Raw genomic sequence first — 16,122 nt, 5'->3', positions numbered from 1 at the left:
TCCTGATTTATGCATGCATGTCAGCATTTCACAAGTACTAAAATATAGCATTTGCTTGTTTGCATGATGGTGCCTGAGCTGGAAGTTATCAATTCATCTACCACTGGTTTATTGGCTCTTGGATCATGCTTCTAGATATATTTCATAAATGTGAAATAGTTTTATCAGTCTGGTGCTTTTTTTTTTATTCACAGACACCAGCATATGGAAACTAATATGATTGTTTTCTTTAGTATATTATTTTGTGCATCAACACTGCCTGAAATACCATATATCTGAATTCTGCAGTTGTCCTTGGCAAACGGAGAACACCACGGCTCATCTTTGTGTCTAAAACTGTGCCCTTAACTAGCTGCCCTGCCGTCTGCAGTCATGACTGCAAAGGCCGCTACTGCCAGCTGTGTAGACACCTTGTTGGAGACCACTCAGAAATGTAGGCTGAGGTTTTGTTGCTTGCTTGCTACAGAACCTCTGAATATTCCTGATAAGGTGGTGCCTTTGCTAGAGAAAGCAGAGCCCTGTGCAGCAGTTGTGTAGCACGGAGATTGGGCTTCTAATGCAAGGGAGTTCCTTTTCGCTGCTTTTCCAGAAGCATCAAGATTTGAAGTACTGTGTTGATTTCATTCAGGCATCAGAAATGTTTTCATCTATTTGGCATTCAGCATGGGGTTTTTTTCTGCTGTGCCACCTGATTGTGCTTCATCAGGCAAAGGGCTGTGCTGAAAGCATGTGAAGGATGTACAATTAAAACATGCCACAGAAGTATTCACTGGGCTTAAACCAAGACAGATTTAAAAAGAAACCTCATCCAGGAGATGGAGTGTTGCAAAAGCTGGTATGCCTTTCCATCTGAGGGAAAGGGGCAGTATCGTGGTCATCAAATTAGTCTGAATTTCAAACTGCAGAGTTCAGTTGAGTGAATCACATGTTTAAAGGCTTTTAAAAATGTATGATAGAACAAACTCTTCTGGGTGTTCCTTATTTAGAGCTAATTAGGCTACCTTGACCTGCAAGGAAATTAGACTAAGTGTTGCTGGGAACAGAGAAAGTATTTTTATTTCAGTTTTTGTCTGGAGGGACAGTTTTTGCATGGCACCCTTCTGTAACATCGATCTTGTCGCATATATTATTTTTATCATGCATGTATCATTTTGATTTACTAATTAGAATACTATAGCTCTAGAAGGTAATCAGGCCAGTTGATTATTCACTTTTTATAGCTGCAGTAGAGTTTCGAAGGAGGAAACAAAACCTGCAAGTGATCCTTAAATGTTCTGTGCAATGTACTTTTTCTTTTGCTCCTATTCCTCTTCGCAGTCTGGCAGTGATAAATGGGGAGCACAGAAAGTAATGAAACCGGGTATTTTTGAAAGCTTGCTAGTCTCTAAACTACTGATCTGGATTGCTTAGTGTGGTAAAAGTAGAAAATATAAATTAATAAATTAAAATTAGACAAGTTTTAAAAGTGGAATCTTTGTACAGGCAAATGAAAAACATCAAGGTGCATGCAAAGGAGAAATATATGCTGATATATTTCTAAAAAATTATTCAAAGATTAATACACTACGAACAATGCTGAAGACATTATATACAAAATACATTTGTAGTGATTCAGTCCCGTAATTAAGTTGACCCACTTATGAAATATGAAATCATAACGGGGTTTTTTTGGCTTGGGAGAAAAAGTGAAAGCGTTTGGGTTTTTGTTTTGGGTGGGGTTTGGATTTTTTCTGTCTGTTTGTTACAAATTACAGTGAGGTAGGAGAAATTCTCAACTTTGCTTCACTATGTCTCATTCTGAAAAGTTAAGGGCATGAAACTGCCCTTAAATATATTTAATTCTCACAGTTATCTTTCACTATTTTCCAGGGCAAGTGAAGTCTTAATGATAAATATTAAAGTCTTTTTTTTTTTTTTTCTTAATCAGATTTTCAGAGACTGAGATCAGAAACAAATTCTAGTGCTTTTCAATTAAAACATTTTTCTTTTATTGTGAGGAGGAAACATAATTTGGTGTGGCTCTTTGGAGGGTAAGTGAGCATCGTTGGAGCAATGGAAAAAACCAATCTTTTCTTGCAGCACAGTGAACATGCTGGTTGCTGAGTGTGTATCTGCCTGCTGCTCACAGGGCATGTCCAAGGGGGAAGATTGGATGTGCCTGGGAATGAAATATTTGCTTTGCAAAGTTGGTGAGAGTTTGACTCATGGTCAATAACATGCTTTGAGGTCCTTCAGGAATTTCAAATTACATCACTTCACCTGAGTGACTAGTGGGAAATGGTCACAAGGAGGCTGTGCAGGGTCTGCCTCGGGATGCACCGAGTCCCTGACTCTGTTGCCAGCAGAGCCCACAGCTGATGAGTAGGAAACAAGACTGCGGAAGGCACGTGCTGTACTGCTTACGTACACTGTACTGATCACATATGCTGTAGTGCTCTCCCAGCCTCCAGTGATTTGCCCTTTAGGCGCTTCTGAACCAGAAGCAGCAGCTTTGTGGCACACAGTGGATGTTCCTTCCATCTCTCCCACCAGTTTTTTGAACATGTTTAAGCTTTTAGCAGTCATAGTATACCAAGGCAAGCAATGCCACCAGTTAGCAGCTTCTAATGCCAAGGAGAGAAAATACATACTTCCCCACTCATCATCTCCACAGCAATCACAGCTAGTAAACCTTGTTCCTCTTCCAGCTTCAGCTCTCTTTTTTCTATGCTATAGAAGCCAGGGCTTATGGATCTTTTCCTTAGGGAACATTCTATACTTTTCATAGAATCATGGAATGGTTTGTGTTGGAAGGGACATTTAAAGGTCATCTAGTCCAACCTTTCTGCAATATGCAGGGACATCTTCAGCTACGACAGGTTGCTTAGAGCCTCCTCCAACCTGACCTTGAATGTTTCCAGGGATGGGGCATCTACAGCCTTTCTGGGAAACCTGTGCCAGTGTTTCACCACCCTTGGGCACAGGGTCTGCCCTCTGCCTCCCCTTGTGTGCCTTGGCTCCCCTGGACAGGATGGTGGCAGCAGTGTTCTAGAAGGGTCGGGGGTCCTCACTGACAACCCCCACCCCCCCGGCTCCCCAACCTGACTCCCTGCAAGTGGCGCAGCCCCCTGTGACCAGCATGGGGCGAAGCATCCAGACATCTCACTGTCAGGAAAAGGAGGCACAGCCAGCTGCACAAGGTCTCCCAGCACTCCATAAAAGAATTCCTGATTGGGATGGGGTGGGGTTTTTTTGCCTTTCCATATCTTTTCTGTCTTGCTGTCTCATTTTGGAAATGGGAGGACTAGGACTATGCACATAATTTGAAATATGGGTGCAGTACATATTGAATTCTTTAAGGTAAAGGTGTATTTCAAAACATCTATTGGCCCCCATCTCCATAAAGTTTCTTTGAAATTTCACTAACTTAGAACTGTAGAAGTCTAATTGTTAGTGTAAGTAATGGAGTATTTCTCAAAAATTAATTTCCACTGGGGCTCACATTCATGGCCTGAACAGGCTGTTGTGACACCAGAAAGACTGCTACATCTTATTTTGTGTTCACATGAGAATTTTATTCTATGTCAAATTGATCTAAAAGCATGGCTGTGAACTCATTTATTTCTGAAAATGTTATTTAGTCCATAAAATCTGTGTGCCTATGCTTGATTTAGATGAAGTGACTGTTTTTAAGTAAAAATAATTAAGTGTTTTTCTAATGCTAATGCAAGCAGCAGAAACTTCTAATGAGTTTTTCACAGGAAATTAACAGACCAGGAATAAAATTCTTGGCTCTGTGAAGTAAGCAGTAATATTTCCATTGGTTTCAGGTATGTACTCACTGTAAGCTGCTGAGTAATTTCAAAATACTGAATAGTTTTCAGAACATTGTGACTATCTTCAAATCCAACTTTTGAATAAAGGAATGGCCAATAGTTTGACTAAATACCCAGGTTTATCTTTCTTCTCCATAGCCTATAATGAGCATACTGACAAAACCAAGCAAAGGCCTGGCAAGTATGACAGACAACTGTTTGTCTAAGCACAATCAACAGCTTGTCACACTGCTACCTTCCCCTCTGTAAGCTCAGCACCTAAGAAGCCTAATAGCTCAGCATTGTCAGGCTGAGTCAAATTAACTGCAAATGACAGGGTGATACTTATTTAGGGCAGCTCTTGGCATACTGTTAATTTACATGTTCTACTACTTAAGGATTTGCTCTTCAGTGGAAAGCAAACTCATTAGAACACTAAGGGAAGATTTTGTATTCTTCCTTGAAACATGTTGAGCATTTTGAACAAAAGCATAATTATAGTTGTTATAGTCAGCAGAACAATGTGAAGCAGTTTTACTTAGAATGATATGCAAGCACTTGTCAGCTTGCCATTCACAGGAACCTTTTAAAATGCCCCAGTAGTTACTTTCTAAATGCATAAATATTAAGTCATTGGAACATAATTAAAACAAAGATATTCAGGGAAAGATATTCTTGCATTTGGATTTTGACCACACAATCCATGGCAGAAAATCTATGTATTTCTAGAAAAGTACTAAAATAATAGTCCATGCAAGTTAGATTTCTTGCTTAAATTAAATTGATATTTTAAAAAATCCACACCAATCATCCCCTCTAGTCTTGGCATAATATTGTACTGTCCATAGTATTTAACAATAACCTGCTTAAAAATGTAAGGAGAAAAGAAAATTCTTATGGTAATGCATCAATTACAGCCATTACCACTATGTGTAGGAAAAGGTGTATTTTGCTCCAGTGATTTGGCGGTTATCTAGTTGCAGGAGCTTACTACCTTGCAAAGGATCTCTGCACCGTACTGAGTCATTACTGGGAAGCACCAGGGTACTAAGCCATTTTGAATGCAATAGTTACCCCGGTTCTGTAATACTTAAATACCAAAATCACATACCTGCATTGCTGAACTTCATTTTAACAAGTCAGATATTTGTGTATGACACTATTCATCTGCTTGTTGCTGAAAGCATGTACTACAGGAGGCCAAATTTTTAATCTGTGTTACCGCTGTGTAAATCTGGCAAAAGTTTATTGATTTCAGCGAGCTTCCTGGTGAAATTTTTTCTTGTATAACAGGGTAGAATTTGGGTTATGTTCTCATTTCCAAGACCAGTGCTCCTGCAGTCTTCTGCACTGCTCTATACTGGCTGCAATAAAGGCCCTGCATAGCTCAGATAACTGCATCCCAAAAGCAGAAGTGCTCCTTGACATTTGAGCTCCAGCTCATGGAGGTTTTGCTGCTTTTCTTCTCTCCAGCTTCTTCAGGCTGACTATGAGCATTCATTAGGCTGCTGCATTATAAAAATAACTAGTTACTAAGGCATCAGTAAGTTAATTTAGAATCAACACATGGATTTCTTTTGGTGGTGATTTTGTGGGACTGGATATATTGCAGGATGAAGACCCCAGGGCTGATTTGGTAGAGTATCAGCTGGGCTTTCAGCTCAGTCCCTTGTGAAGTTGGGTATGTGAGAAACATTGCTGTGCACCTCTTGCTGTGAAACATGCTCGAGGTCTTTTGACTCTTATTGCCAAAACCTACTACCTTGCCAAAACCACCCTGTTCTCAGCTATGTGACATCATACATAGTTTTCACCCCAGTGAAAAAGGAAATAAGTAGTTCAGACATTCAGACACCTTTGAGAAGACTGTCAGCAAAGGTTAAACCAGCTCCATATCCAGAAGGAATACACGCTGAAAATAGCATGCAACTGCACTTCCTTTAGTGGCTAGCACTACTATTCTAGGTAGTACAAGGTTGTTTTTATCTTGAATGGTGGTGCAAACTTACTGGTATATATTTGTGTAGAGATGTGAGAGTACTTTCTGAGGGACAGTATAGCCCATGGATCACTGTGTGTAGCTCAGACAGGATTGCCACAGGCATTAGAAGTTATTTCTTAAACACCGATAAATATTGACTGCGGGAATAAGGAAGTTCTTTGCGAAAACATGTTCAAAAATGTAGATTGTCTTCACACTAGAGGACCTACAACAAATTATCTGACACTCAGGCTGTTACTTAAGAGTTTGAAGCAAGGCACTGTGTTTAAAAATACTAGTCATGATATTAGGGACCTTTTCTTTTACACAAAAAGTTCAACAGGCTTTGCTACTAACTGAATAGATGAATGAAAACCATGCTGTTTGAGGTTTATGCTCATGTTTTTTCTCAGAGAGCCACTTTATACATTTTAGTAATGTTCACAAAATTGCCTGAAATCCAGCTTTAATGATTTAAAATTAAACTAAAGCTCGGTTTTAGTTTGTGCCTTTCTGGTTTCTGCAGAAGTGGTGGGACTGACAGGAAAGCATATGAGAACTCATTGACCAAAAAAAATGGAAAAATTGGCTGTGCAAGCAGGAAAATAATACATTAAAGAACAAACCAAGGTCAGCTTATCACAAGGTCAGAAAGGTTCTCTTTGAAGGATTTGTTTGACAATAACATAAAGAAGAAATACATGTAAGGAATACTGAAGACTAAGGGCAGATGATATGTATGACACAGCAGTTTCTTACATCAAGACTGAAACCTGTGTTTTTTTCTTGGGTGAGGGTTTTTTGGTTCATTAATTTTTTTCTTTGGTTCACCGGGACAGTATCTTTCCACATGGCAAAATTTGATTGTGTTACACAAAACAGCAGCTGTGGCAGGGCATTGGGAGTAATCAACTGTACAAAAGCAAGGAAGATCTATACTTTTGAACTGCATTTTATATTATAGCAGGCAGCTATATGAAGACAACAGTACAGCAAGTGCTACTGGTTCTGAAAGGTATGTGACAGTCCATAATTATTATTTTTTTTTTTAGATAGTGAGTGAAATGGACAGTCCCACAGGTATGGTCTATGACTGCATTTAGGGACAAGAAATGTATCCTCCCATCTGCTGTTCACTCAGTGGTAGATTTATGCAGTGACATACTCCTGATCATAGTAATTGCTTTGAAAAATACATTGTAATTAATGCATTGCTTTCTCTGTCTCAGAGGCCAGAATATAATAAAACTCAAGATTTAAAAAAATACGCTTTAGTATTTAGACCATGGGAAACCCCTTGAGGTCTAGCTTCATCAGAGGCTTTCACTAGCTGGGACATCAGTCAGGGTAGGAATGAACCTTGAGCAGAACATAAGTAAATGTGGAGTATCTGAAAACAGGGTGTAGTTACGAAAATAGTGTTCATGCTGAAGTCTGTGGCATTGTCAAGTCCCTCATCTACCCACCCACCCCAACCCCCGCTTTTTTGCTATGTCTCCAGTTTGGGACATAGAATTTAAAAAACCCCAGCAATTACAATCTTGACCAAGTGTATAAGTGTTGCACTTGATTTTCTTTATGTTATTATTATGCACGGTAATTCTTACTTCTCTAGCCTGTGGAAAGTTGTGCTACCCCTATAAACCTGTCTGAAAGTGGTGTTAGCTCTTTAGGATTGTGACAAGTAAATTCATAAGGCCCTGAAGAAAGATGAAGTAGTCTGGTTTTAAACATGACCTTCCACACTGTATCTTTGCCACCAAGCTCTTCTTCCACTTGGTCTGAAGTGATAATACTGTAATTTGGCCAGAATACAGCTATTGAATTGATTACCTGTCCTAGCTGTGGATGCAAAGCACAGCATTGTGGGGGGCTGAGTTGCTGAACTGCAGAAGCAGCTTATGAAGGAGGCACAAATTCTTCCCCCTGAACTTGTATGGGCATTCCTCTCCATTTGCTATGCACGTAGTATTGTTCCTCCTGCATATTTGCAGCTTGTCTTAATGTGTTACATAAAGGCTAGGTTACATAAAGTGCTGGGCACTGCACTAATACTGGCAGAGACTAACCTGGTCCTGAATGAACAAAATAAGGATTGGAAACTTGCTGAAGGTCAGTGTCAGCCAGTGCCTGAGGCAAAAGAAGAATCCAGGTGTCCTGATGCACAGTATGGTGCCTTTCCACTAAGCTGTGACATCACTGGTGTGCAGTTAATGCAGTAAAAATAATGGAAGGGAAAAAAAGGATGACATGTCATCTGGACTGTGAGCCACCTCCTTTTCAGCTTTAAATGAAGAGCAAAATCCTATAACAATGCAGTGAGACAGTTGCCCCTGATGTGTTTGTGTTATGGCTGGTACTTTTAAAAGACACCAGAAAAGGCCATGCAGAATCATCTTGAAGCTTATGTTAATTTTTAATGTCAACTGCATTTTTTTATCTGTTACTATTCAGTGTGCATTTATTGATCTTGTTTTTCATACTTTCTCAAGGATGTAAGACTTATCTGAATACCTGCTGTTGTTGTACAGCTTTTACCACAATTTTGCAATGGGTTCACACTACCACAACATTTCTGGATGATACTCTAGAATCTGTGTAAGAACGCAGTCTTTCTTCCACATCTTTAAAGAAAACAAAATTAAACAAGAGTCTTTATAGCAGTGGTGACATTTAGCCAAGACCTTCTATGGCTATATTCCCACCAATGCGGCACTCACTGATTTGAGCAGAAATAGGACTTCTGCTTTGCTTTTGATTGAGAGAAGTTGTTTAGGATTAAGCAAGCCAGACAAAGGTGCCTAAAAATGATACTATGGCAGCTGAATCATCATCTGAGGATGTCTCTCTCTTTGATCATGTGTTAGCCACAGAGGCACATGTGAGGCCACATTGTAGGTGTCCCTTATAGCTGTGAAGTTCAAAAACCTGTGTTCTGAAATAGTCTATGACTCACCTGTATCTGCAATGCTTGCCCTTGTGACCACAGGATTTTATTATTTTAATGTCCTTCTAACACAGCTGCCAGCAATTCTTCAGAGCTTCTAGTTTGTTCAAACAGCAGCTGTCTGCTTCCTCGCTGAAGTCAGCAACTGTGCCTGTTTTGCTATTACACTGACAGATTGCCTTTAAGTTGTCCCTTTGTTTTTTGCAGACCTTAAAGATACACTACTTGCCTTTGTTTTTCTCTAAGCCTTGTACTTTTGAGATTTGCATTCTAGCAATGTCAGAACAGTAAAGATCCTAAAGCTGTACTTTAGCACGGAAAACCTGTATATGGTCTTCTGTTGCTTCTAGGAAATTAATTTCCCTTCAACAACGACCTTGGTATATTCTCTCCACTCTCTGCCTTACACTCACTTTTCCATCTTTTGACAGAGGATTGCTGCATAATGTCCTGCTGAATGCACATAAAGTTTAAATGTAAAACCTGTGTTTTGTTCACACCCTAAGCATTTGACAGAGAGGGTTTTAAAAAATGCAGTCATTACATTTCATAACGGCAGTGTAAGCTGGAACAGATCTTAAAGATAAGAGCATGGGGTAACCAGTACTGTTAGTTTAGATGACAGCGCCATGAAAGTTGGCTTTGACTCAAGTTTCTAAGAGGGGGATTCCAAATGTGGTAACAGATGTGGACTTAAGCTTGGGAATTTGGTGAATTCTGGAAGCATTTTGTTATGAGAAAGATTTGAGGTAATTTTAGAACATGTAGCTCTTCAGGAGAAACAAAGTACTTCTGTAGTATTTTAGTTGATTGATTGGGTAACAGGCTGAGGCCTGGTTCAAAAGGAATCCAAAATTTCTTATCAGATATGGCTGGAAAGAATTCTGATTCAATGAATATTTTCCTTGAATGTTCAGTAGGTGAACAGACGACAGGCAGAGGTATAGTAGCCTTTCAAGTTTTTACACCATGTAAAGTGAATACCAGAAGTACCCACTGCCTTTCATGCTTCCTTTGTTTCCTGCATTCAGTTCAGTTCCAGCATGCTTTTACTGAAGCTTGGAAGTGCCTCAGGCTCCTTAGCACTTAGGCTGTGTTAGCATGAAAAGCATATGAATGCAGCAAAGCATTTGACTAGTCTTGAATTCTGAGTTTAAAACAGGAAGGCTGAATGACAAATTTGGCAGTGTTTGGGAATTCGGAGGTAAAGCCCTGAAGTGAATTGCCTTTGGGAAGGCTGGCATAATCATATGGGGTCGACTAAAACCTATCAGTCTAATGGCTGCTAGATGCCCATGTCCTGCAGAGCAGAAGCCTAGTTCACTCCCAATTAAAATTCTGGCTTTAATCTGAGTGAAGATGGGCCAGAACAATTTTCTTATTTCCTTTCTGCCCTTTCTTAGTGTCTGTGCTTCATTTCTGTTTCATTTACTCTCATGAGGTCTCTTCAGAGGCAGAGCCAGGCAGGTGTCAAGCCTGGGAGCTCAGACATGCATTTTGTTCGTAATTGTTTCCAAGTGAGCAGAATTGTTTCTTGCTTCATAGTTCTACTGCAGGAGCCTTTCCACTCAATTTTCTTTCTAGGAAGAGGAGGAACAAACTGCTTGATGCACCTTGAAAGATACTCTCTTTGGTTGCAAAACCATACTTATCAAGAGGACCAGAGTAGGTTGAGAGACTGATCATACTTTGAACATGTTACCTATTTCTTAGAGCTGTGAGTAACCTCCTGAGAGGTGACATATTTACAAAAGTAGCTCTCCAACTTTTTGCCACAAGCACTGACTTGCTGAAAATAGGATCCTCAGAAAGGAAAAGTGAGAGACAGTGATTGCAACTGCTCAGAGCCACCTCATGCCATACATGGAAAGTATAAAACTGAAACATATACGCAGCTGCTGGTACCAGCTGTTACATTCATTATAGTAATTGCTACCATTAGTGTGCTATTAATATTTCTTTTACAAATTTGTAAGAGAAATAAAATGAAAATGCAAAGTCTGCTCCATCTGTAACCATTTAGGTTCTTTGTAGGTCAAGTCACACTAGCAACAATTTCTAGCAATGCTGCTGTCCTCTAAGGAAACAGTTTGTGGGAGAAGCTTCGTTTCTCTGAGTTACTTGTGAAATTTCCATTTTGTGCTGGAGGAGAAAGACAGCATGTAAATTTGGGAAGGCATAGGTATAGCTGCTACAGGATCTGCTTGCCTATTGCAGCAAAAGCCTAAAACCTTGCAACAAGTGGCAGGAAGCTTTCAGGGCTGTTTAGTCTTTGGTGTAGCTTTGTACATCTTGGAGACGCTGGAGATGACAGCAAAGGCAGCCTTTTACCAAATGGGCTGCATGTGACTAGGTCTGAATAGGTGGCTTAGCCTTCGTATTGGAGGCAGAATGCTAAACCACCCTCAGATGCTGGCATTGGTGTGAATCTGAAGTAATGTCATTCTTAGAATTGCAAGGTGTTCCTGTATCAGCTCTTCATCACCAACATTTTCCTAGAAAAGCTTTATTGTGGGCCAGGATTTGGCCTTATGATGTGCAGTTTTTTTCTTCCCTATCCCCTATTTTTCTCCATTTCTTTGGGGAAATTCTCATCTATAAAAGTGCTGTTGAGTCAGCATCTTTCAGCTCAAGAGTGCCATGTTTTTAATTTCAATTTTCTTTTTCACATAAACTATTAGAACGGAGAACGTTACTGATATAAATGACAATTATTCACCCAAATGATGAATACTTCAGCTGAGAAAAGACTAGTTAATTTATCTAGTTCATCTCATAAGAAAATGCAAAGTACTGGAAAAAGCTGTTGTATTGATGGTTTGTGGTCTGATGCACTTTCAATTGTCATGGAAAAAATGATTAATGAAAAGTATATTTGTGGTAAAAGTTAATCATTTAGTGATCAGTAAATGACTCAAGACCATATTAGTACTGTTGTCTGCAACAGAATTAATATGCTAATGCTGCATACACATGGCTATATCGTGTACTATTTCATAGTGACATTTGCACAGTCACTGCTGCATACTGAACTCTTTCACTGAAATCGGCTGAACTTCTTACATGTCTGCTTAACATTACTGCTTGCTTTTGCAGCATGCTGAGACTCTCGTGAGGTGCAGCCTAAAGTCTCAGTGCTTGTGATCTCTTAAGCCTGTGCATTTACAGGGAAAATAGTTCCAGCACTCCCTGTTGTAGAGAAAATGTGAAAACCATAATCCTAAAGCTAAAAGCCAAGAGGCAGTTCAAAATAGCCTCAATTTATTTGGGAAGCGTATGATTTTTTTAAATCCAGTGCTGCAGCATGGGAAAAGCGTGGCATGATTTCTGGATGCAAGGGATCCTCAGTGCAGGTGCCATTTTCACAGGGCCTCCCAAGCTTCTCTGAAAAAGGTAACCACTTCTGCATGATAGTACACTGAGCCACCTGCAGGCCCAATGTCTTGAACAGGCTGTGGCTAAGCAATGCAGTGAGATGGGATGGGCTGCTTCTTCAAGAGGCTGGAGGGCAGCTTAAATATTCTCTTGCTTCCCTCACATGCCTTCATATAAGCACATGGAAAGCTGCAGGTCTGCCCCAAAGGACAGTTTCACCACACACCCTCCAAATACCTTGTCTGACTTCATGGAGAGCAGTGGGAGAATGAGAGACATCTGCTGTGTTGGGAGGGATATGCTGCAGTTCTGCTGCAAAGCATTAAGAAGCACTTAGTGCATTATTTTCTTTTTTTACTTCCTATGATGACTGGTGCCTGCTTAAACAGCATCTCCTTGCAAAAGCAGGTGCTGTGTTTCTTCCTGCACTGATAGGTGTCCATCCTTTATTTAGCAGTACTGTGGGCAGAGCTGCAGTTTGCTGAAGTGTGTGAAAGCACCTTTCTTGTGCTGTCTGTACACCCTTCTCCCTGCCTGGAGGGTGAAGGGTAAGAAAGCTGGTTCTGGGAGTTTCCTCCTTCATTATTCTGGATTTCCCCTTCATCCTTATCCAGTGTCAGCTTGTTCACCCTCCAGGCTTAGTGAAAGAGAACTTGTTTGCCCATCAGATTAGCTGACTCTCACACAAATTCCATGCATCCTCAGAAGCAGAAGGCGGCTGTACTCTGAAAGTGAACTCCAGCCCAGGACCAGCAAAGACATGACTATAAAGTTCATCCCAGCCAAAAATCCATCACTTCAAGGAGAGGCAAAATATAAAATTTGATGGATTTGGAATGAAAAAGCAGTTTATTCCAGAAGTGTCATATATAGCCCTGATTGAAGCAGCAAAGTTTGAGGGAGACCCTGGTTAAGTTTTAGCAGCTCATCATTAATACTGCATCTGTCATGTTTTATGATGATTTACATAGTATTACAGAAATAATGGACCAAGTGCTCAGCTGATGTAAATCTTCATTGCTCACTCCAAGTCAGTGAAGCTCTGCTAGTCCCTTTGGAAATTCAGAGTTTGATTTGCAGTTTTTATCGTTACATACAGTATTTTCCCTACTTCCACAGGGTTTGTAGTATATCTTTCAGATAACATAGACAATGTTGATAAATCCATCTGAATGCAGATCTTTCTCTGCAGATTAATAACATGAAGTTGATCTCACAAAAGAACAAGTCCCTGACCTCACATTGCCAACGCAATTAAAAACCCTGAAGAGGTCTTGCTATGGTATTAGCTCTTAGGATTGCAGTTCTCCCAGCAAAAAATGTAATTTGATGTTTATGCTGCCACAGCAAATTCAATTCTATTAATTCCCAAGTTGCATCCCTTGCATGTGAGAATACCCATCAATTTGTCTTTATGAGTTCTGCTTCCAACTAATATCTATGTGCACTGCCTTAATATGTTGAACCAATCTGTTCATTTAAAAAATACTTGATATGACCTCAGTTTCACTTCTGTCATTATCTTTTCATCCAATTTCTTCCTACAGTTCATAGATCTGAGCTAGGAATGTGGAACCTGATTTTCAGGGCACTCTGCTTCTGAAATGTAAAGGGACAGAGATGCAGTCAGAGAGCCACCACTCAGTGTCCCTACAGGGCAGGATCTTGCCTTGGCAGACAGCCAGAACAGCACACTACCTTCTTGGAGAGCTGTGGGCTGCTATGCTGGCCGGGCTGTGGAAACTGAAGTTTAGGATATAATTTTGACTGGGAGTAAAAGGAGGAAAATTCAGTAACATTCACAAATTTGGCCTAACAGAGAGACCTGAACTGGTGTGACCTGCCAGCCATTCTTTCAAACAGATCACGCAGGTCTTAAATCCAAAGCCTATGTGTCGGCAATCTTAGACAAAGAAATTTAAAAGCCTTGGGCTTGAAATCTGATTTAAATTTAAATCATAATTGATTTTTTTCTCATTTTGATTTTTATGAACAGATGGACTATAGCTAGCAGTTGCCCTTGAGGAGTCTTTAAAAATTTAGTTCTGTGAACTGTTTCCCTGAAGACTGATACAGCTGCTATTTCTTCAGCTATCTCTGAATCATCCTCAATTACTGTATGTCTTTATAAAATAATTACAGGTTTTATCCAGGAACTGAGCCTGGCTCTGTATTTTTCATAAAACACTTCACAAGAGTTGGTTAGCAAAAGAACTGATTTTACCCAACCAAGTTTTCAATTGTTTAGCTTTGAACTTTTATTCTCTTATTAAATGTTTTGCTACCATGCAGCAGCTATATTCCTTTGGAACTGAAATGGAAAAGATTTTGCCTGCTATATCCATCTCTTTGCACTTACCAATTTGTCTGCCAGAGTAAATCACACACGGAACGAACTTAGGAGTTATTAGTTCAGATGAAGCTATTCAGACTTAAACCAATAAATAAATTATGATCTTGCCCTGGAACATCTCTGCATGTGCAAAAGTCAGTCTGCTCTTTCTCTTTCCCTTTGAATGTATAACGGGGAAATACTTTGTTGAAAAACATCAGTTTTAAATGCAAGATGAGAATGGACTGCACGAAAGTACGTGGCATTAGCTCTGGATGCAGGGTGATGGAGGTTGAGTAGTAGCCACATGGAATTATCATCTGATGATGCAAATACAATTTGTGAGAGTTCACCTAGCCCTTGCCCCTCTGTATCTCCAGATACATCTTTGCCAATGTTTCAGCCAATGACAGGTATGTTGCAATAAGGAGGGAAGTAGGTGAAACCACAAAGATAGCCAACTGTCCAGGCAATACAGCTCCTCACGCATTAGTTAGGGCTGGCAGGTCTCTTCCTTCAGGTACCCTAAGACATTTGGGGTAGGAAACATTTTGTAAAGGAAAGGTTTTGTTCCCTCTGTACTTTCCACTTTTACTACCATTAAGGACAGCTTTTACTCATGGCAGAGATCAGGCTAAAGTACCAATCTTTCTTCTGGAGAAATGTGAGGAATTGGGGAGCCATATAGCTTCCATGTGCCTTTATATAATGGCACAAGAGGGGATTATTATTCTTTTAAGATGAGTTAGTGAAGTTATAGATTATCAGAAGTGTTGTCAGTAAAATAGATTTTCAAATCTGTAGAAATTATATCTCCATCTTTGTTTTCTCTATTCTTTTGAGCACATAACCTGTAATTTATATACACTGCTATGGAGGATTGCATGCATTAATCTTTCACTAGCATATATGTTGCTGAAATGAAGTTTGGAAGGAGCCTAAACCCTAGCTTGTCTTCAGCCCAACGTGCTCAGCAGCTGCTGCTGGAATTTTGCAAGGCTTTTTAATAGAGTTGCCACTTCCAACTGGATATGTTCTGGAATAACCTCTGAACTCTGGTGTTTCCAGTGCTGGTAAACTATGTAACAATCAGCAGCCTGGCTGTTGTTGGGGAATATGATTAAAATCACTGTATGCCCTTTGGTTTAACAAAGTAAGTTTCATTCTTCCAACTCAGAGTGTGCAGTCTGTTGTAAATTGATTCAACTGACTCTCATTTAGGGCATAAAACTTTGGATTAGATCTCTGTGCTCTATTTTCTTAAACTTCTCTGCTGAAGGTGCTTATTATGAGGCAGTGAGAGAAATTCCTCATGCCCATGAGGACTGGCTGGTTAAGTAAGAAATGTTCCTGTGATGGGGAACAGTATGTTTAGTACCTCAAGACTGAGCGCTCATAGGCACATAAGTGACCTGGCCTTCTTAAAAATCTTAGATTTTAAATTACTTAAATTATGAGGCTTACAAGTTCAGCTTAGTGTAAACTGATTTAGATTTTTTTTTCCATGTTTGCTTTCTATTTTTTTGGCAGAGCTCCTCATCCAGATAATGGCACTGCTAGAGCAGACAAATACATCTGGGGCCTGTCCTGCATCACACTGACTGCCTTGCATGTTTACACTGTAAACATCGCACGAGGAAAGAGAGACCTAAGGGTGAAGTGACTTGTTCAAGATCAGGTAATCAGGCCCTGG

At 40.0% G+C, this 16,122-nt stretch overlaps 2 protein-coding genes across 4 annotated transcripts in view; one reads left to right on the top strand and one right to left on the bottom strand.

Annotated features, from left to right (window-relative positions):
- The window catches only part of RIC3 (RIC3 acetylcholine receptor chaperone), a 415,628-nt gene that overhangs the window by 277,005 nt on the left and 122,501 nt on the right, over positions 1-16,122 (bottom strand). The window lies entirely within an intron of this gene.
- Positions 1-16,122, top strand: part of TUB (TUB bipartite transcription factor) — a 163,466-nt gene that overhangs the window by 64,038 nt on the left and 83,306 nt on the right. Inside the window, exon 1 of one of the 3 annotated variants that reach the window (XM_080404754.1) lies at positions 1-16,107. This exon is cut by the window's left edge and continues 16,095 nt beyond it. The exons of the other annotated variants lie outside the window; for them this stretch is intronic. The gene's annotated coding sequence lies outside the window, so the exon portion shown is untranslated. The remainder of the gene's footprint in view (positions 16,108-16,122) is intronic. 3 annotated transcript variants of the gene reach the window in all.

This window comes from Falco punctatus (assembly GCF_963210335.1).
Source record: "Falco punctatus genome assembly, chromosome: 10".
Classification (NCBI taxonomy): domain Eukaryota; kingdom Metazoa; phylum Chordata; class Aves; order Falconiformes; family Falconidae; genus Falco; species Falco punctatus.
This window is presented reverse-complemented; position numbering and strand designations above follow the sequence as displayed.